At 41.2% G+C, this 20036-nt stretch overlaps 1 protein-coding gene across 7 annotated transcripts in view; it reads right to left on the bottom strand.

Moving 5' to 3' along the window:
• DLG2 (discs large MAGUK scaffold protein 2) overlaps window positions 1-20036 on the bottom strand; it is a 1498860-nt gene that overhangs the window by 396556 nt on the left and 1082268 nt on the right. The window lies entirely within an intron of this gene.

Consider the following 20036-nt stretch of genomic DNA (forward strand, 5'->3'; position numbering starts at 1 on the left):
GCCATATTGAATCAAGACCAGTAGCATGGACCAGCGTTCACATCACTCTCCCCATCAGTATCTGTCCTAGCCCAGGGAAGCTAATGATCCAACCACCAGATCAATTTTGGTAATGAATCCTGGTCATGTGCTACCTGAGGTACGTTGTGCATACGCTAAGACGACGACCAGTGGTCCATCTAAACCAGTATCTTGTATCTGACAGTGGCCAGTACCAGCAAGTGCAACAAACCCTATGCTAGGGAAAGTGTTTTTCCTGGCCATAAATACAGTTTGGATTATGCTGTGAATCATGGGGTTTTATCTCTTCAAAACTGTTGTGTGTCTTACACACACACACCCATACAAATAAAACTCTCAATATTCTTGTTGTCCCTACAAACAGCTTGATATCAGGGATGGGGAGAGAGAGAAGGAGAGATCCCTTGTAGAATGTATAAGTTGTTCAGTAACCACAGTGAAAAGCACAGAATAGTTTAGGTAAGGACAGATGGAGAATGCAGTCCTTTGGATTTAATTCTGCTTTGCATAATTATTAGCACTCAGCTGTTATGGGTGCATGAAAGATTAGACTGATGTACCTTGACGAACAGGTAACTTCTGTTTAGTAACCTGTAAAATTCCCAGATGAAGAACCACACAAAAGATCTCAAAGCTCTGGAGTGATGTCAATAGTGCATTGTAATATGATTAAGAAATGATAATGCAAACGACAGAAAATATACAGAACAGGAAGGGAAAATAAACAGACTTCAGAAACTAGAGGCTTTACCCTTTACTTATATTCTCCCTACTATTACTGCTACACACACATATCACTGCTTTCATTAGTACTAAAATTTTATCTCCCATTTTGCAAAAGTGTATGGCAATACCTGTCTATGGTATCTTATTTTCATAAAAATCTATTATAGACTCCCCCAAAAATTCATAACAATTGTTTGCTTTTTCTTAGAGTCATATGTCTAATGAGACCTTCCGGCTGAACAAGTAAGTCTTTACTGACACTTACTATAAGGTTAGATTCGGAGACAACCCAAGTGTAACTATTTCTGCAACAAAGAAAACAAATGCAATTATCTCTGATTTTTATATCACTAATTTTATTTTTAAATGTATTGTAATCAGTGGTTATAGAAACAAACATTTTATTGATGACTAGAACTTCGTCTGGAGAGATGCAGTAGAAAAAGATTTGCTCCCTATAACTTGGCAGTTTACGATTTTCACCAGCCGTATTGCTTGTGCAATAAAACTCACTGATGTTACAGTTAATAACAAAAGGCTTTGTCATCTACATGACTGAAGAGATGAAGTTTTATAATGAATTACATCTGTTGACAAAGAAACTACGGGTTTCCTCTCACAGTATCCTTGGAGAAACGTGCTGTCAGATAATGTAATAGGCTAATTAACGGAGACTTGCAAAATGATAAATTACAACGAGAAACCTCTGGAATAATATCTGAAATCCAATGAACTTTAAATGAATTAATTATGACAGTTGTTAATAATACATGTAAAATTAATTTAGAATAGCGGGACGATTAAAGTAACGTTTTATCTAATTTCTTAATACTCTTGTAGGTATGTCCTATTGTTAAGACAACAATGAGATCAATTCTGGGGGAAAAATTACATGATTTGCTTAGTCCTCAATCATTTCTTTATCACCTGGAGACACAATGAAGGGGAGAAAAGGATGTCCTCTTTAAGAAAACTTCAATGGCAAAAGCTCCAGGACTTTGGCCCACAACATCTACACTTGGGCTACTGCCTCCTTTGATGACTTATTTATTACACACTGGGTGAAAAAATCCAACACCTGGTGACAAAAGGATCTGGTACTAAAACCCAGGTTTACAGAGCCAGGGACAGCTGATGTTCCCACAGTGCCATGGGGAGCATTGTGGCAAGTAGGCACAGCAGGAAGTACCATCCAAGAAACCCAGAGTGTCAGTACCCCACAGCCCTCTGATTGGCCAAGCACCCTATTTAACCCTGGAGGGTGCCCCAAGAAGTTGTGTGGGCAATCACACAGACTTTGGGCCTACTGCAACTCCAGACCTCACCTCATCCTCTGATCCCAGCCTGACTCTGACCTTGACTCTTGCCTCTTGACTCCAGTCTGATACTACCTCTAATCTTGAGTCTCTGGCTGCAGCTTGGCTGTGACCCGGACTCTTGTTTCCTGATTCCACTGGTACTACCTGTAATCTCTGGTCTCAGACCCCAGCCTGATTTGACCCTGGCTCTAGCGATTCCTCCAACCCCTGCTCACAAACTACTGTCCCTTATGTGTGACCCACAGCCCAACTGTGACCACTAGGCCAGACTGTCTATGCCCTGGCCCATTACGGGTATACATTTTTATGACAATGTAATAAAGTTTTCAAGAATATTATTCCAGAATGAGGATGGCAGGCAGAGCAATTTAGTTGATAGGACAGCAGACTGGGAGGCAGGAATGGTGTCCCTAGCCTCTGTTTGCCAGAAGCTGGGAATGAGTGACAGGGGATGGATCATTTGACGATTACCTGTTCTGTTCATTCCCTCTGGGGCACCTGGCACTGGCCACTGTCGCAAGACAGGATACTGGACTAGATGGACCTTGGGTCTAACCCAATAGGGCCATTCTTATGAGTTAGGAGACCTGGGTTCTATTCTCAATCCTGCCACTGAGGTCTTCTGTATGACCTTGGGACTTTCTGTTTTCTCTCTTCACCCCTTGGTGATCCTAAAATGTAAGCTTTTCGAAGCAAGGTCCGTCTCCAGGTGTCTGTACCATGTCTAGCACAGAGGGGCCTTTAGGCACTACCGTAACACAAATGAAATGACTGTCTTCTCTATTTTCAGTTGTTTGCTTTTTTTGGTCAGAAACCTGAGAGAAAGCTGATACCAAAAATTGTCGTCTGTCTATATTGTAGATGGGATGCATGTCATAATTTGTAAATTGAAAAAAAAAATACCCCTCAAAAACTTTTCTTCCGTCTTGATTGCACAAAGTGAAATTAGTGAACGTGACCCTGATCCTGCGACTGCATCCACACGGAGCCCCATTGACTTTATATGTCCCAGTATAGGAGCAGGACTTTGTATGTGTCATTTTCAGTAGACACTTATCACCTACCTTCAAAGCAGATCAAAGCCACTGAGTATGTGATATTATATAGTATGTCCTTTGTTTTCCTCCACTGTGGTCTGCAATATTTTGGTCAATTTTAGTTGGTGGGTTTAGTGTGATGGTGGGATGGTGTTGGTGGCCTGTGGTGACCTATATGATGTAGGGGTCCCTCCTGGCCTTAACCCTATTATTCTATGATTGAGAGACTAATCCTGTGCAGGTTCTTACTGAATCATTCATCCCCCAAATCCACGGGAGCTGCGGAAGCTCAGCATACTGTAGGATCAGTAAGATGTCACCAGTACATTTACAAGGTGTTGCAGGAATGTATGCATCTCCCATGCATTTTCAAAGGCAGAGCTGCATAACCTATGAAACCAGTGTGAAGCTGCCTATAAGATTGCACAGTCCAATGGACAGCACAGTACTATGTATACTGAGGCTGCCTTTGGGACCCACAAAGCCAAGAGCCAGCCTTGAGGATGAATGAATATGGAAGAGCAGAAAGAGAGACAAGAAGGAACAAGCATCCTAAAGAAAATACAGACAATTAAGGAAAGAAAAGAAAGAAAATGGTACAAAATGACTAGACTACTCAGTATAGGTCACCTGTGATGTAATGGTCTAAATTAGATAATCTAATGACCTCTGCTGGCCTTAAAATATAATAATCTAGACATGGAAGAAGAGACAAGGGGATGATAAAATGAAGGAAGAAAATATTGGCAATAACTTTTAAGTTAGTGAAGTGAATTTAATGTATTTCTGTTGCTTTATTTTATTATTTCCCCAACAGACATTTTATATCTCAAAGTTTGGGGGACATAAGAATGGCCATACTGGGTCAGACCAAAGGTCCATCTAGCCCAGTATCCTGTCTTCCGACAGTGGCCAATACCAGGTGCCCCAGAGGGAATGAACAGAACAGGTAATTATCAAGTGATTGGGATGTTTATGATAGTTTGAACTACTGTAAAAATTCACATAGGTTGTTAATAAAGACAGTTGTTTTAAGTTACTGGAATACACTGAATAAGATTTTAAAAATCCATTGGTTTCTACTGCTTTTATAACCTTTCAAAAATATTTTAATTTCATTTTTTAGTTTAAAACATTGTATTTAAATGTAGACTCTCCCCATCTCCCTCAATCTCAGAGGTGGGGAGACTTTCTATGGGCCAGCATGGGAAAGAAAACCCTTGGGGTCACTTCAAATATTGCCTCCCCCTTGTTTCTCCCATCCTTGTGGGCATTTATTCTCTGCATGGCTTGACAGGTGCCTTTAGCACACTTACTTATTCAAAAGGAGGTCCAGTTCCCCGATAAACTGCAGCTGGACTCAGAGTAGGAGAAGACATGTCCTAGAGAAGGTGGAGAATGGAACTGGGACTCCTAATGTCTGGCAAGGAGATAACCCCCTCTGCCCAAACCATATGAGGGGAGGACAGTGGGGACCCAGTAATGTGCTAGAACCAGGTTAATGGTGCAGAAGGTGACAAGCTAAAAGCAGCCCCTGACCTCTGGGTGATGGAGAGTTGTGGAGCTGAAGGCAGTGCACCTCCCCATGTGGTATGGAAGGAAGGATGACCTGCGCTGGACAAGTTATTGCCAGATAATTCCCACATGTGCAACTTAATAGAGTTGCAGCCTAGTTAAATCAAATTTCTAATGTCCTGTCTTTCTTCCTGCAATGTTGGAGACAATGATTAATTTCAAGAAAGCCAAGGTAGCGACAATATTTGTATGAAAGCCAAGCAATTCAAAGTCAATGTTTATGCCATCACTTTTTTGAGGGGGGAAAGGGGACAGGAGGTTTGGGGTTGCACAGTGGTTTGGGGTTTAAAACAAATTGTGAACCAGACATGAAAGTTGGAACCAAACTGAGTTAGCAATAACGATCTGTAAAAGCAACTGTCAGAGAAAACAACAGCTGCAAGTCTGGGGAAAGATATCTGGACAGAAGTGACAGGACAAAATGATATACAGAGATTGTGCAGCATGAGCAAGTGACAGCCCGTAAATTTGACATCACTCATATCCTTTTTTTTTGGTGCTCTAAATTGATAACCATGTAAATCAATTTCTGTCTAAAGGAAAACCTTCATGACAACCTTATAAGAGCTTAGCAGGCAATATCCTAGCAAATGTAAGTTTAATTGATAATATCACAAAAACTGTTTACAGAACTGAGATCAGAAAGCTAACCCCTTAAACTTGAACATTTCCAATTTGTAAATAATTTGAGTGTGCGGAGTAAATGCTGTCATTAAAAGCGACTAATAATTTTAATACATCCTCTAGTTTTAGTTAAGCCAGCATTTACATGTATTTTGTATTATGTGTTGCATGAATGCAATGTTTGGATACATGTTTTAAGTCTGTCAGTATGTGTTAGCAAAAATACACTGTGTTTATACTTAGGATTCATAATAAACCTTAGGAACACTGGGGGCATTCGTATTGGTTGCTTAATGTTGTTTTATTAATCATAGACATTTTTAATGTGATAACCTGCTTGTCCCTATATAATATAGAAAATAAGGGTGGTGATAGGGAATATAGGTCATTTGTTCCTCATGGCGGGAGTATTGCATGCTGCTGTACCTCATTGCAGTGGTGTCCAGACCCAGGAGGAAATGGCTCCTTAGAACCAGTGAACAGTGGGCGGGGGGCAGGAAGGGGGCAGAAATAAGGCCTAGCAAAAGTTTCAGAGTCATAGATGGAAGCCTTCCTGGGTTGAAGGAATCAGGAGCAGCTAGCTTAGTTAAGATCAGAAATGCCACACCCATCATTGGGTGAGGAACTTGATGGGGCCAGCAGTGAAATGGGGACAGTCCCACTAGCAAGGGTAATAGGTAGCTCCTCCCCCGGGAGTCTCTGGCACCATTGGGCCGCTGTGGGAGAGGGGTGCTGATTGGCCAGCATTCCCCAGCTGCCAGGATTTTAGCCCAGCACAGGGCTCTATGGAGCCTCTTTCGGCTCCATTCCAGAAGCCCACCCTGCCACCCAAACTAGGAATGGGAACTTGGCCTGACAGACATTGTGGATCTAGCCAATCATCTTTTTAGGGGGTCCTCTGCCAATGGAAGAAGGGCATGGGCCGATTGGCAGAGGACCAGGGAGTTTTTTGCCTTCCTTGCAGCACCTTCAAGCCACAGTGGGTTGAGTAGGAATGTGCTTAGAACCTAACTAAGGTATGGGGTGGAGTTGTTTGTTTGTTGCAATTTATGGCCTGTTTCTAGTGAGGTTAGCAGAATAAAATCAACCATCCCAGAGGCAAAAGACCTGGGATTTTGATGTTGGGCCTTGGCCTCATGTGATGGGGTGAGACCTTGTGGCCTTCATGGTCCGAGGTCAGACCTTGTGGCCCTTGCAGGCCAAAGTCCCCATCCTGCTGCACCCTCTGTCCCCTTCACGTTGGGTGAGGTGGAGTGGTGGGGGAGGGTGCTACCACTCAGAGAGAGCTGAGTCCTGGGGGGTAGGATGAGGAGAGTCTACCCCGCATTATGGGTTATATTGTAAGGAGCCCTCTAGCCCCCACACTGGCTAGAGGGCCCCTTACAATATAACCCATAATGCGGAACCAATTAAATGCCTGGTATAGGAGAGTATAGATGATGGCTGGGTAGTGCCCTCCCCGTATGAAAGTTTAATAAAAGTTGCGGCCTGCTGCTTAATTCTGTGCATCTGTCCTCATATTGCTGCTGTGTCCACATAAACTAGAGCTAAGCAAACAACTGATTTTCCAGTTTGGTGGCAGCTGAGGAAAAAACAAACCAAATTCAGTTTGGATTGAACCAAATCTGAAAAAATTCAGAATTTTGTGGGAACTGAAAAAAGTCTATTGCAGAGGGAGGGATTTCAACCTGGGTCTCCCACATCCCAGGTGACTCCCTTAACCACTAGGGTAACTATTATAAAAGAGGACAGAGCAGGAGCAGCACCATCACCACCACCTTTACCCCTCCACCTCTTGCAGCCATTTTGTGAATAGCTTAAACCAGTGGTTTTCAATCTTTTTTCATTTGTGGACCCCTAAAAAATGTTGAGTGGAGGTGCAGACCCTTTTGGAAATCTTAGATATAATCTGTGGACTCCCCGGGGTCCGTGGACCACAGGTTGAAAACCACTGGCTTAAACTATTCATGTCAAATTTGTGAATAGTTTGGGGTCAACTGAAGCTTCATTTTTCAGCAAATAAATCATTTGTTTGGAAAATAAAATTGCCCAGCTCTACCCAGAATCTGAAAATACAACAGACCTACTCTCATGAAAAAGGGAAGAGAGTGATTTTCTGATAAGAAACCTGGACACTGAGTTCTGGAAACTTAAGTGCAGCCCTGTTAATTTACCATTAAGGCCCCAAATAACAAGCACAGCAGAGAGAACCTGTTAGTGTAGGGCGAAGACTGTCTTGGTAAGCGGTGCATTTCTTGTTCCATCTCTTCCCCTAGTCCTCTGAGCTTCTGTTTTTCTGATGTAAAGTGCAGAGACTGCAGTGTGCTGCCTCCCCGAAAGAAAGACTGAGGAGAGTGGAGTGGAAAATGGTAGAGCCTAACGTTACCAAATTGAGAGTATTTCATTGGCTGTTATACGCTTGATCTGCATAGGAGGAGGGATTATACCTCCATTTTGAAGCTGTGAAACTGGACCTGACAGTGAAATAAGCTAACATAATCAAAAAGTAACAAACATTCCAAGGTCAGGGTCCAATCCAGCTCAGGTTGTAGAGCCTAGCTTCCCACAATCATTCTCCCCCATCTGTCTCAAAAGCAACCACCCTCATACCTCTCCCCAGGAGTAGCTTTAAAAGGGAAAAAGGAAACTGAGATGGAGTTAATCCCCTTTGGATCAGAGATGAGGTAATGCTCCTGTACCCAGCTCCCAAAGCACTGCTAAGAATATGCTCGTATAAGAATGTCCTCTGCAAAATCACTCTAAGCTTACAGAATTTAATCATTCTATATTCATTTGCTCTTTCTGAAAGGAAAAGTTATAACAGTCATACATCAATTAAGTTGTCAATGCTAGTGTGATGTATTCTTCTAAGATGGGCTTCTAGTTCATCAAATTCCACTTAACTTAGGAAAGGAACACAGGTAAATTAACACAAGATAATTTGATTGATACCCTTTGACTGATTAGATTTGACAGATAGCACAGTTATGGAAGCAACAAAAACAACAAGAGCCACAGAGACATGGCTAATTCTTAACAGGGTGCTGCAGAAAAAGAAAAAGAATTCCTCAGTTACTACTCTCCTTGACCCTTTAGTTCCAGCACCAATGACCACCTTACTCCATGTTGTTGTGAAGAGAGAAATGCCATGCAGAAGACTGCTCATGCTTAAAGGCACATTAATGGTGCTGGGTGGGGCTTGTTAGGCTTGCAATTACTATATTTCTTCTGTCTACATTATTGACGTATATGATGCTTTAACGGTTACCTCAACTATTTCAGCCTGTGGAGTTTGCTTATGAAAAAATGAACTAAATTACAAAATTAATTCAATTTTAAAAATAAATTAAAGTCTATGTAGGTTCTGTGGTCTTACAAAGGGCAGTTTAGGGACAGATTCTGCTCTCTAGATATTTTCATTTTTCATCCGCTGGGATCCATACACTAATCCCTGGGAAACTACTATCCTCATCCACAGTAAATATCACTGTGTCTTTGTCCTCAGGCTGGAGAAGTACATTTAAACTGCCCTTTGTTTGAGTGAGTTCTTATGAATCTCTTCCCAGCCTGGCTTATTTGACATTTTATTCCAATAAAAGTTCCATAAATATAATTTAGCTAAATTTTGTATCCACTCAGAGGAAACATCAAACAAATGTTAAAAAATTCAGTTTAAGACATTTTACAGTTCACAACACGTTTCACCAGAGCTCACAAGAGCTATCTGCTTCTAGTACTCTCTCGAATTTCCACACCAGCCTTCCCTTGACCATTTGAGAGGGCTCTTTGTGAAAGTGACAATTGGACAATATGGCGATAGCCTGGGAAAGTATAACTGAAAAACATCTAATTGATCCCATCATTATGTTTCTTTCTCGTGGGTTTTTTTTTGTGAACTCAAAATTATTAAGCATCTTCTTTAGTGTCTGACATTTATACAACGTATGTAATAGTCTGCATTTATTTCTCAATTTCAGGCAGAGTAAGGCAGATGTACAATGCTTGTAGGTGAAAAGGATACCCTTTGAAATTACCATTATGTAGAAAAAATGATAGTTGAACTTTATAATAGTTGAAGATATTAGTCTACTAATGTCTTCAACTATTATACAGTTCTACATTTCCTTTGCTCTTGGCCATAGAATCTACTGAGATCAAGAGATAGATTGTCTATACCTTTCCCTGCTGCTGATCCAACACAGATGCTTGCCAGAGTTTAGACCCAGAATGTTCTGAAACTTCAAGCTTTGTGCTGGCCAGTATATACAGCAACACTAGTTGGAACCATTGGGTGTGGCTAGACAGGTTATGGGAGAGGCTGTCGCTATGGCCATTTTTGCAGCTGTAGCTGGGCAGCAGACGCAGTGCACAAAGCACTTTGTAAAGGATTAACAAGGAGTGCTCTACAACCCAGATTCTTCTCCTTGAGGCCATCAGTCTGCGTCAAGCCTGAGCAGAGATAATGACTCTGGTCAGAGCTCCTTAATCCCACATTTTTATAGGTAAATTGAATGGAAATAACAAGTATCAGGGGGTAGCCGTGTTAGTCTGTATCTTCAAAAACAACAAGGAGTCTGGTGGTCCTTTAAAGACTAACAGATTTATTTGGGCATAAGCTTTTGTGGGTAAAAAAACAGTTCTTCCGATGCATGAAGTGAAAATTACAGTTGCAGGCATTATATAATGACACATGAAGAGAAGGGAGAATGGAAATAACAAAGACTCTTATTATAACCACGGAATCCCACAATTCCTTTTTTGCAGAGCCACCTTTCAGAAGACAGCCAGATATTAGCTATAACTCCTATCAGGTGAACAATATAATATTTTCCACCTCATACCTTCCTTTCATTTTTTGATCCAAAACATTCAACAATATAATCATTAATTAATGATGTAGGGTTCTGCAGGGCTCCCTCTTATCACTCCTCTTATTTAATGAGTGCATGAGGCTGCTGTCAGGACTGTTTAGGAGACATGGGTTGAAATGTATTTAGTTGGCTGATGATCCACAGCTTTATATTTTGACCTCACTAGAGCTGCAGTTGCATTACTTCGGGTCTGAAAGAGGGCGAACCGGCTGAGCAGCTAAGACTGTGATGACATCTGTGGTTGAGTAAGCACCCGGAAGAGATGGAAGGATAATGATTGAGGGGGTTTGCCATCTGGGATCAATCTGATTAGATTCCCAGCTGCTATTAGAACATCCAGTGGTAGCTACAATGAAGTCAGCCCTTCTCCATTTCAGATGCAGACTGTGAATTGTTACCCATGCCTTCATCACCTCAAGATCAGACTCCTACACTGCCTAGGGTTGCCAGTATTGGTTGGATGTATTCCTGGAGATTTCATCACATGACATAATCTTTAATTAAAGATTAATCTTTAATTTCTGGAGGCTCCAGGCCAATCCTGGAGGGTTGGCAACCCTAGCAATGTCCTCTGCCTGAGGCCACATCTTTTATTTGTGCTCCTTGATAAGTGGTGTTTCTTCCTTTGAGAGCTGTAGCATGTCCTATGTGGATCAGAGGTAGACAAATGACACACACTAACCAGTGTGTTATGTACTTCTCGACACAAGAAGCTCATCCTAAGTATCCGAGGCCCATGACAGTTCAAATCCTATGTGACAAGATTTCTGGATATTTCTGGGCAGCGTTTCTAGCTGAGTTTCTCTGCTCTGCAATCTGCATGTGTGTACAAACATCTCAAACAAGCCCATTCCTTCTCCTCATTGCTTCTCTCCCTGCCTCTGGATGTAAAAATCAAATGCTGCAGTAGAATGCATGTGGGTTAGCCAGAAAGGAATTTACTCCTAGCAGAGATTTATTTGCCTTTTGGAGTAGAATAAATGTTTGCATTTGATTTAAATGCCCCCCATAGGATTTGGGAGGAAGCACTATGACACAAATACTGACATATCTTCAAATATAGTAGCAGGAATCTCTATAGTAAACAATAAGAATATAGATACGGCAGATAATGTGTAGTGTTTGCATTATCTCAATAAAGGCTAATCTTTTTGTGATCCTGATAAAGGGCCTGAAAATACATTGTCACATTATTCTGCCTAAAAAGTAAATGTTCAACACCCATAAATCAAACTTCTTATCTGCTCTTTTGCCTTCAATTTTGCAGTTAAGACTTTTAAAGAATATTTCCTATTACGGATTTTTACAGGCACATACTTATCACAAAAGATCATAGAAGGATAGATTCCCTTTGGATACAGTTTAAGGGATGGGATGCAGAGAATTTTAAGACAAGCATGAAATTTCTCATTAAATGTTGTACATTCTCTATAATTTATGTGTCTAAATAGATTTGAAGATAAAATACAATTTTGTATTCTCTTTTGAGCTACTCAGTCATTTTAAAGCATATTTTAAAACTCTTGTGGCTATAAACAGGAAAGCAGTGTTCCTAATTATTCACAATTAGCTGATTTTTAAACGGAAGCTAATTAATGACAACTTGCTTCTCACTAAAAACCATACATCAAAACATACTGTTATATTTCCACTAGCACAAATACTATGAAGAGAGAAAATCATTTAATGTCTGACTTGTATTGTTACTCTGAGTCATGGCAAATATTTGAGGCAATGTAGCACGATATCATATCATACTGATCCTACACATTTCACATGAAAAAGCTAAATTATTGAAAAAGAAGATACCTACAAGATCAACCACATAAGAATAAATTAATAGCCAGTTAGGGCCTGATTCTTTGAAAGTTGAGGCCTAAAGTTTCATGTAGATTTTTCCCTTTAAATTTGTGTGCCTGTATTAGTTATTAAAATGGCTCTATAAATTCCAACAAATAGTTTACGTAGTTCTAAGTAGTCACTGGCCAATAACAAGTAAATGTAGTGCTTGCTTTTAGTCATTATAATCACTGAATAATTTTATCTTTATAACTAATACATAAGGAAAGAGTGAGTTACTTGTGTTTAATAATAATTACATAAAATCAATACATTTTCTTGAGAATTTAAAGCAACAGAAGTATTTATTCATATAGTAAAGAGAATATATTTAGGCCCAGATTTCTTGCCCTGCACTTAATCAAGCAGAAATGATTCCAGTCTTGAAAAAACATCCATTGGGAGACAGACAGGAGAAGTGCCACATTCACTGACTCATGTAGCCTGCCTGGTGGAATGCTCCCCTTCCCACAGATATAACATGGCTTCAGGTGGACTCGAGTTATTTGGCAATGCTTCTTTTTGATTTCCTGGGGATCTATGGGGTTTGGAGTTCAACCTGCAGGTGTCAATGGAAGAGGAAACCCTCCCAACCTGCCTCCCACCCCCAAACAAATCTAAAAGCTGAGTAGTTCCTCCACACCACTCCCTGTATCACTGGACCCTAAATAATCTAATAACTTAATATTGTTTTTACTAAGTAATTCAATTACTTAAGCCCAAATACTACAATGGGCTCCATTCATGAAACTAGGCCACTTTCCATCCACATGGAGCCCCAGTGAAGTCGGGTATAGGGGCCCTCCCATGCTGAACCTCCTCAGGATTGGGGCTGTGGTGACCTTGTATAAGTAACTAGTCATACAATTAGGAAGTAAAACCAACAAAAAACAGTTGAGTTACTTGGTATTTAATTGCTACAGTTTACCTTAAATTATTACACATTATTTCAATTACTTACAGAATGGACACAGTATTTACCACTCCTACGAACTGAAAGTAGCAGGGTTTCATCTTGCAAACATGCGCATCAGTGGTCGCAGGATCAAACATAGTTTTAATATGCTACTTTTTTTTTTTTTCCTGATAACACTCACAAACCATGCTAAACACTCCCACAGACTCTGGCAAATCTGTTTGTACAGACTGAAGAACATCCCTGGAGCACAAAATCCTGACTCACAGGAAGACAATATCTATTTGCGATTTATTTTTTAAAAAATGATTTGCTGTATATCACAGTAGCAGAGATTAGTTAGATGATTTATATTTCTAACTTGTTTACTGTGAGGTCACTTCTTCTCAAATTGAGATTAAGTTCTATTAAAATATTTAATGATCTGTTACCAGTTAAATGGAGGCAGAAAGAGCAATCTGTCACTCTGCAATCTGCTTAACTACCACAAATGATTCTGTCAGGGAGAGAGCCATCAGTTACTTTTGTTCCTCATCTATCTGATGAAAGCATTTTAGCACTGATTCCCTTACTCCAGTTGCAAAGTAGAATCTATCTGAATGGAAATATTTTCTTGAACTGCCTGATTACATTTAAACTTGAACATACAAACTGAAATCAGACTTTATCTTGTAAATGGTCTTATCTATTCACAACTGATTCATGAATAACTTGCCATTCATTTTGTTACTTTTGCCTTATAAGAGAGTGAGACATGGATTAAACGAGTGTTTTTGTATTGGAAGACTATAAAATCTCCACTGTTACAAATTACATATCACCTGTTGGCAATGTTCTGAACAAGGAATGGAGATAAAAACACGATTGTATTGACTGAGCTACAGCATGAACATTACACTCTGAAAACACTGGTTCAGGAACAACATGTTCTTGGTTGGGTTCTTTCCTCTGCATTTCCATGCAGCTGTACTTCAGCCCCTCAGTATACTGACAACAAGCAGGCTCATCTGCAATGCTCTACGAGATAAAGTGAAACAAAAATGCTACACACAACAATTTAGAAGCTACCATGGCTCCTCACTAAGCTAATGGTGGTTTTCTCTTTTTCTATTAACACCACTCTGAGTGTTTTGTCAGGGAGAAGTATTATAGTTCCCCAAAGTATTTAAAGAAAGAGGAATCTGGAGGGGCCCATATTTGAAATCTGCAGACAAGAATATCAGACCTTTCAAGACATGTCCTGAAGCACATAAGCTTATCTGAGAACCAATGCCTTATCCATGTTGAGAACAGGACAGTGCTCACTACAATAATATTTAAACATGGTTGTTTCAGGAATAGTTATATAGCAAGCTTTCTTTGATCAATGTGGTTTCCCTGGACATTATCATCAGGGCTTTTGGGACATCTGTGTTAAGACCCCACTATTAATCTTCCTAGGTAGTTTATAGCAGGAGTTCTCAACCCCTGGGTCAGTACCCAAAATTGGGTTTCAGAATATTTCAAAGGGTCACATGGCAGCTCCTGTGGCTCCTCCCACAGGGCTTGCTGGCCTCGTCTCCCTGCTCTAGGCACGGCAATCGCTGGGGTCCAAGCACCACTCATAATGGCGGGAGTCTGGATAGGCCAAATTTGAGTGAGTGGCACAGCAACTGCATGAACCAGGTCACAACCCCACTCACAAAAATTTGGTCCAGTCAGAGGGGTGGGGCCAAAACTGAGCAGTGCTGCAACCACAGAACCGAAAGCCAAGCCCTGCCAGCCCCACAGCACAAGAGCTGCAGGAGCCGCCACTGTGGGGTGAATGCTGGGCAGGACCCAACCGCAATGGGGGGCAGAAGCTGACCAAAACCACCCCAGGGCCTGCACCCCCAGACTATTTACTGTGTTGCGACAATCTGATGGAAAGTCCCTGTTAATAACTGTCTGGGGAACCATACTAGAACTCAATGAGCATGGACAGTGCCTCAGTATTCGGAAGCCAATGTAACTACACCTCATAGTATTGTTGATGGAAGGAAAAACTATGTAAGGCAGAGGGTGAATGCTGGGGCAACCCGATTATCTGAAATCTCTATGGCTACCTCAAACCTTGAAACTGTTAGGCATTTATTTAATCCAGGGCTCTGACCCAATGGACTCAGTAAGTCAAGACTTCAAAGCCTGCAAGCCCATGATCTTATTTATAGGAAAACAGCTTCCTGAGATCAGGACACAAGTGCTGGGTACAAAGTAGAGATTCAGCGTTAAAGGTCGTTAGTGCTGAGTTTGAGTGAAGGCATGCTGTCTAAAGTGCAGTAGCTGAGGCCTAGAGTTAAAGCGTGAAGTCCAGTAGAGTCACATAGTCTTTGCAAGGACAGCCAGCTGTCTGTCCAAACTAGGTGTCTCTGAGGGATATGATCCTGTTTTTGATAACAGAGAATTTCAGAAAACAGGTAGGTCCTACTGGATGTGAATTACCATCAACCTGTGCTGAGGCAGTACTTTGTTCACACATTCATTAACATTTACAGATGTAGGGAAGATTCTATTGTAATAATGCCTCCTATTTCTCCTAGACAGAAATAAAGCAAACAGAAGGCAACCAAAATACAAAATTACTGTCAAGGGCAAGCAAAGGAAATTGTTTATATTTAATCTCTTGTAGTCACAGAAGTTATTTCCACAATTTTGTATGGCTTGGCTATTTTTCTTTTTTCTATTCAATGTTTGTCTTTCATGCTTTTTGGGCAAGGGCAATTTGTATCATTATCTACAAAAAGCATCCCTCATTTCAACAGTCTCTGGGTGATCACAGTGCATAAACAAATTATGGCTACTATGGCTATTCCATGACATTACTGTGTGGGTAGCACTTGCAACTGTAGAATTTTAAGTATCTTTTTAAGCACAGGAGAAACGATTTGTAAGATGCTAGCTCAGACATTTGGTGATTTTTAGCAGGCATAACTACTACTCCTAGTACCTATACACTATGGATAAATTTCATATCTGCCATCTTACCTACTGTTGATAATCAATTGTCAATAATCAATAACCAATTGATAAAATTAACTGTGATTATATATTTAGTGAGAGGGTGTAGTGGGATTTACAAACCCCATACTGAGCATAGGCAGAAGGGAGAGGAGAGTCTTCACTGCTTACATGCAGTCAGACTGCCAAACCCCCACAGAACCGCCACTTTTGGAGGCATGTACCCACAGGTGAGACGAATAAAGAAAACAAGCCCAGCTATAAAGGAGGGAACAGGGAAAGGGAGGTAGAAAGGTCTGGGATAACAGAGTGGCAATGGCCTTATGTCAGGATGCTTCTAAGAAACTGACAAGGAAATAAAAGAAGACTGCAAGTCCTGGAAGTTAAGGGCTGATGGATTCAATTTAGGTTAAGAGTTTATGGACTGGTCTAACTGTAAGTGAATTGAAGAGACCAGTGAAGAGAAAGTTGGAACCCCTAGAGAGACTGCACCAAGAACAGTTAACAGAGAGATTTTCTTGAGTGTGGATTTGTTTAAAAATAACAAACTATGGCTAAATCAGCTTTGTTTGGGTTTAACTTAGCCAAGACAGCTCATACACAGACAGGAATACAGTTACTACATTGCTAAGATGTTTCCTACAACTCACAATATGCTAGAGGTCACTGCTTGTTAAAATTCCACTCTTTAAAATTGCTCAGATAAGTTTGTTAGTCTCTAAGGTGCCACAAGTACTCCTTTTCTTTCCTTAAAATTAGCGACATTTATCCTTCATCCTTTTTCACTCCATCCATATCCCCTTGAATTTTTTGGGGTGAGAGTAATGGAGTGTCCACCCCACACAAGACAGAGCAGGCCAAGTGAGCTTAATTAACCTGATTGGCTGTTTCTGGGGGAGACTGGGGATTGAAGAACTGATACATAATGGAGACCAGCTGAGAAGGAACAGCAGGGTCTGGTATAAAGCCAGGAAATTGGCAGAAGAAAGGGGCTGAAGGGGAAGCAGGCTGCAGTCACTCTCTGGGATTAGGGAGGTGTGTTTGAGGCTGTGGAGTTCAGTAGTCTGCAGTTACTCCCTGGAAGGAGGTAGTGTGAGCTGGTACATCCATTTGTTCTGTTAAACTCATAGCACATTTTTGTGGACAGCAAAACAACAACAAATAATTTGCAGCAACAACAAACTGACCTCGTAATTCCAACTACCATTTGCCAAAGAAAAGCTTTCAGAAATATCATAAGGAAATTGGCTCCTTTGCTTAGGCAAAGGATGTGTACACTGTTCATGGATTCCTAAGAATTCCTTGCCATTATGTCCGACTTTATCATCCTCTTTCACTCTTGAGATCCTGCATTACAACTGTCATAAATATAAAGGGAAGGGTAAACCCCTTTGAAATCCCTCCTGGCCAGGGGAAAGCTCCTCTCACCTGTAAAGGGTTAAGAAGCTAAAGGTAACCTCGCTGGCACCTGACCAAAATGACCAATGAGGAGACAAGATACTTTCAAAAGCTGGGAGGAGGGAGAGAAACAAATGGTCTGTGTGTCTGTCTATAGTCTGTCTTTGTCGGGGATAGACCAGGAATGGAGTCTTAGAACTTTTAGTAAGTAATCTAACTAGGTATGTGTTAGATTATGATTTCTTTAAATGGCTGAGAAAAGAATTGTGCTGAATAGAATAACTATTTCTGTCTGTGTATCTTTTTTGTAACTTAAGGTTTTGCCTAGAGGGGTTCTCTATGTTTTTGAATCTAATTACCCTGTAAGATATCTACCATCCTGATTTTACAGGGGGGATTTCTTCATTTCTATTTACTTCTATTTTTATTAAAAGTCTTCTTGTAAGAAACTGAATGCTTTTTCATTGTTCTCAGATCCAAGGGTTTGGGTCTGTGGTCACCTATGCAAATTGGTGAGGCTTTTTATCCAACATTTCCCAGGAAAGGGGGGGTGCAAGTGTTGGGAGGATTGTTCATTGTTCTTAAGATCCAAGGGTCTGGGTCTGTAGTCACCTAGGCAAACTGGTGAGGCTTTTTACCAAACCTTGTCCAGGAAGTGGGGTGCAAGGTTTTGGGAAGTATTTTGGGGGGAAAGACGCGTCCAAACAGCTCTTCCCCAGTAACCAGTATTAGTTTGGTGGTGGTAGCGGCCAGTCCAAGGACAAAGGGTGGAATATTTTGTACCTTGGGGAAGTTTTGACCTAAGCTGGTAAAGAAAAGCTTAGGAGGTTTTTCATGCAGGTCCCCACATCTGTACCCTAGAGTTCAGAGTGGGGGAGGAACCTTGACAACAACCATCACCTCCACTCAAGGTGAGGGACTGGAGAGAACTAATTGTACAATCCATAAAAGCTGCTCCTTAACTGGCCACACAGATCATGGTTGAAATATCATAAATATCAGTTAATGTCTATGTGACACAGCAAACCTCCCTCCCCCCACCCCTCGCCCACCCAGAGGCTCTGCCTCTGTACTGGTCCCAAAGTTGCTATTCACCTCAGGAGTGATAGGCTAAAGGTAAAGGGATCAAGTCTTCCACTTTGCCTTTTTAACATAGTTTTCAACTCATGCTAAAATGTACTGTACCAAGAAAGGATTTATATTATATTGCAGGTTGTCTGAAAAGTAACAAACTCCTTCATGTAGAGAAAAAGGAGCCTCCTTGCCACCAGCATAAGAGAGAATTTCTGGCATGAAAAGATCTTAAGGGAGCCTCTCTGCAGCGGAAGGCAAGTATATGGACAAGAGACCCTCCCCCCAAAGTCATGGTTTACCAGCTGGCAGGTGTGAAAGTACTCTAGACCATCTGAATGATTGCCCTTGTGGAAACAATAGACTGAAATGACAGCTGCTAAAGGAATTCCCTTAAAATAGCAGGTGCATCTAAAGCACATCTGTTAAATTAAAGAAAGGCTGCAAACTCCGTGAATAATTAACATAGAAGTTAAAAAAAAAAAGATAAAGGAAAAGCAACATTCCAAAGTTGTTGGGCAAACTGGATCTAAACCAATGAGAAATGGGCCCAAATTTAAAAAAAAGATGCAAATCCCCCACTTCGTAGCTCGGAACCATCTATACATCTTTACCTAGGGAGGTGGTAGAATCTCCTTCCTTAGAGGTTTTTAAGGTCAGGCTTGATAAAGCCCTGGCTGGGATGATTTAACTGGGAATTGGTCCTGCTTCGAGCAGGGGGTTGGACTAGATGACCTTCTGGGGTCCCTTCCAACCCTGATATTCTATGATTCTATGATACAAAATTCCCCGAAGGAGCTATAATCTCATTTTCATTGAAACTTGCTGCAATTACAAACGAAGCTTCACAATAGTTAAGATGCAGCAGGAGTGACTAAGCCATTAGAGGAACCTGGGTACAGCAAGGAGAATGTTCAGAATAAATGCAAATGGTCCCCACCACATCATTTTGGTAGCTGAATTTTAACTGAATCAACTATTCCTCTCATACATTCCCAAAACCCATTTACTCTGTCTTTCTCCTTGTTTCAGACAGCAGAAGCCAAGCAAAAGAATGATGATCACAATCTAATTTTTTAAAAATAGGTTGCTAAATAGTATTTCAATCACCACCCCACTTGTATTTTTAAAAATTTGGGTCTCCCACGTTGCAGAAGGGTGCTCTAGCCATTGGGATATGCTGGTGTGACGAAGTGGGACTATTCTTAATGTTTTCTCTGAATATTGTGGGGGTGCCTCAGTTTCCCCTATGCAGTTCTTAAGTATCTAGGTAGTGGGATAAGGGTGTATGATTGTTGCAGAGCCCTAGAGGACAGCTGTGTGCAGGGGTCTGGACACAGAGAATGGCCGACACCCTGTTTCCTGGCAACTGATGTCCTGGCCCTTCTCCCCTGCAAGGTGAGAGCTAAAGGGTTGAAGACAAAGATCAGGTGACCTCCTGGCCCGGAAAAGGGACAAAGCCCAGAGGAGGAGGAGCTGGAGAGCATTTCAGTTTGGGACTGGCTGGGGACATGGAGTGAAGTGCAGACGGGACTGTCTAGCTCACTGCCCCCCAAAATGGACCCGGCTGAGGGGTCCTGTTCTCTGTACCTACAAGCTCTGTGTTAGACCGTGTTCCTGTCATCTAATAAACCTCTGTTTTACTGGCTGGCTGAGAGTCCCG

This window comes from Eretmochelys imbricata, chromosome 1 (genome assembly GCF_965152235.1).
Source record: "Eretmochelys imbricata isolate rEreImb1 chromosome 1, rEreImb1.hap1, whole genome shotgun sequence".
NCBI lineage: Eukaryota > Metazoa > Chordata > Testudines > Cheloniidae > Eretmochelys > Eretmochelys imbricata.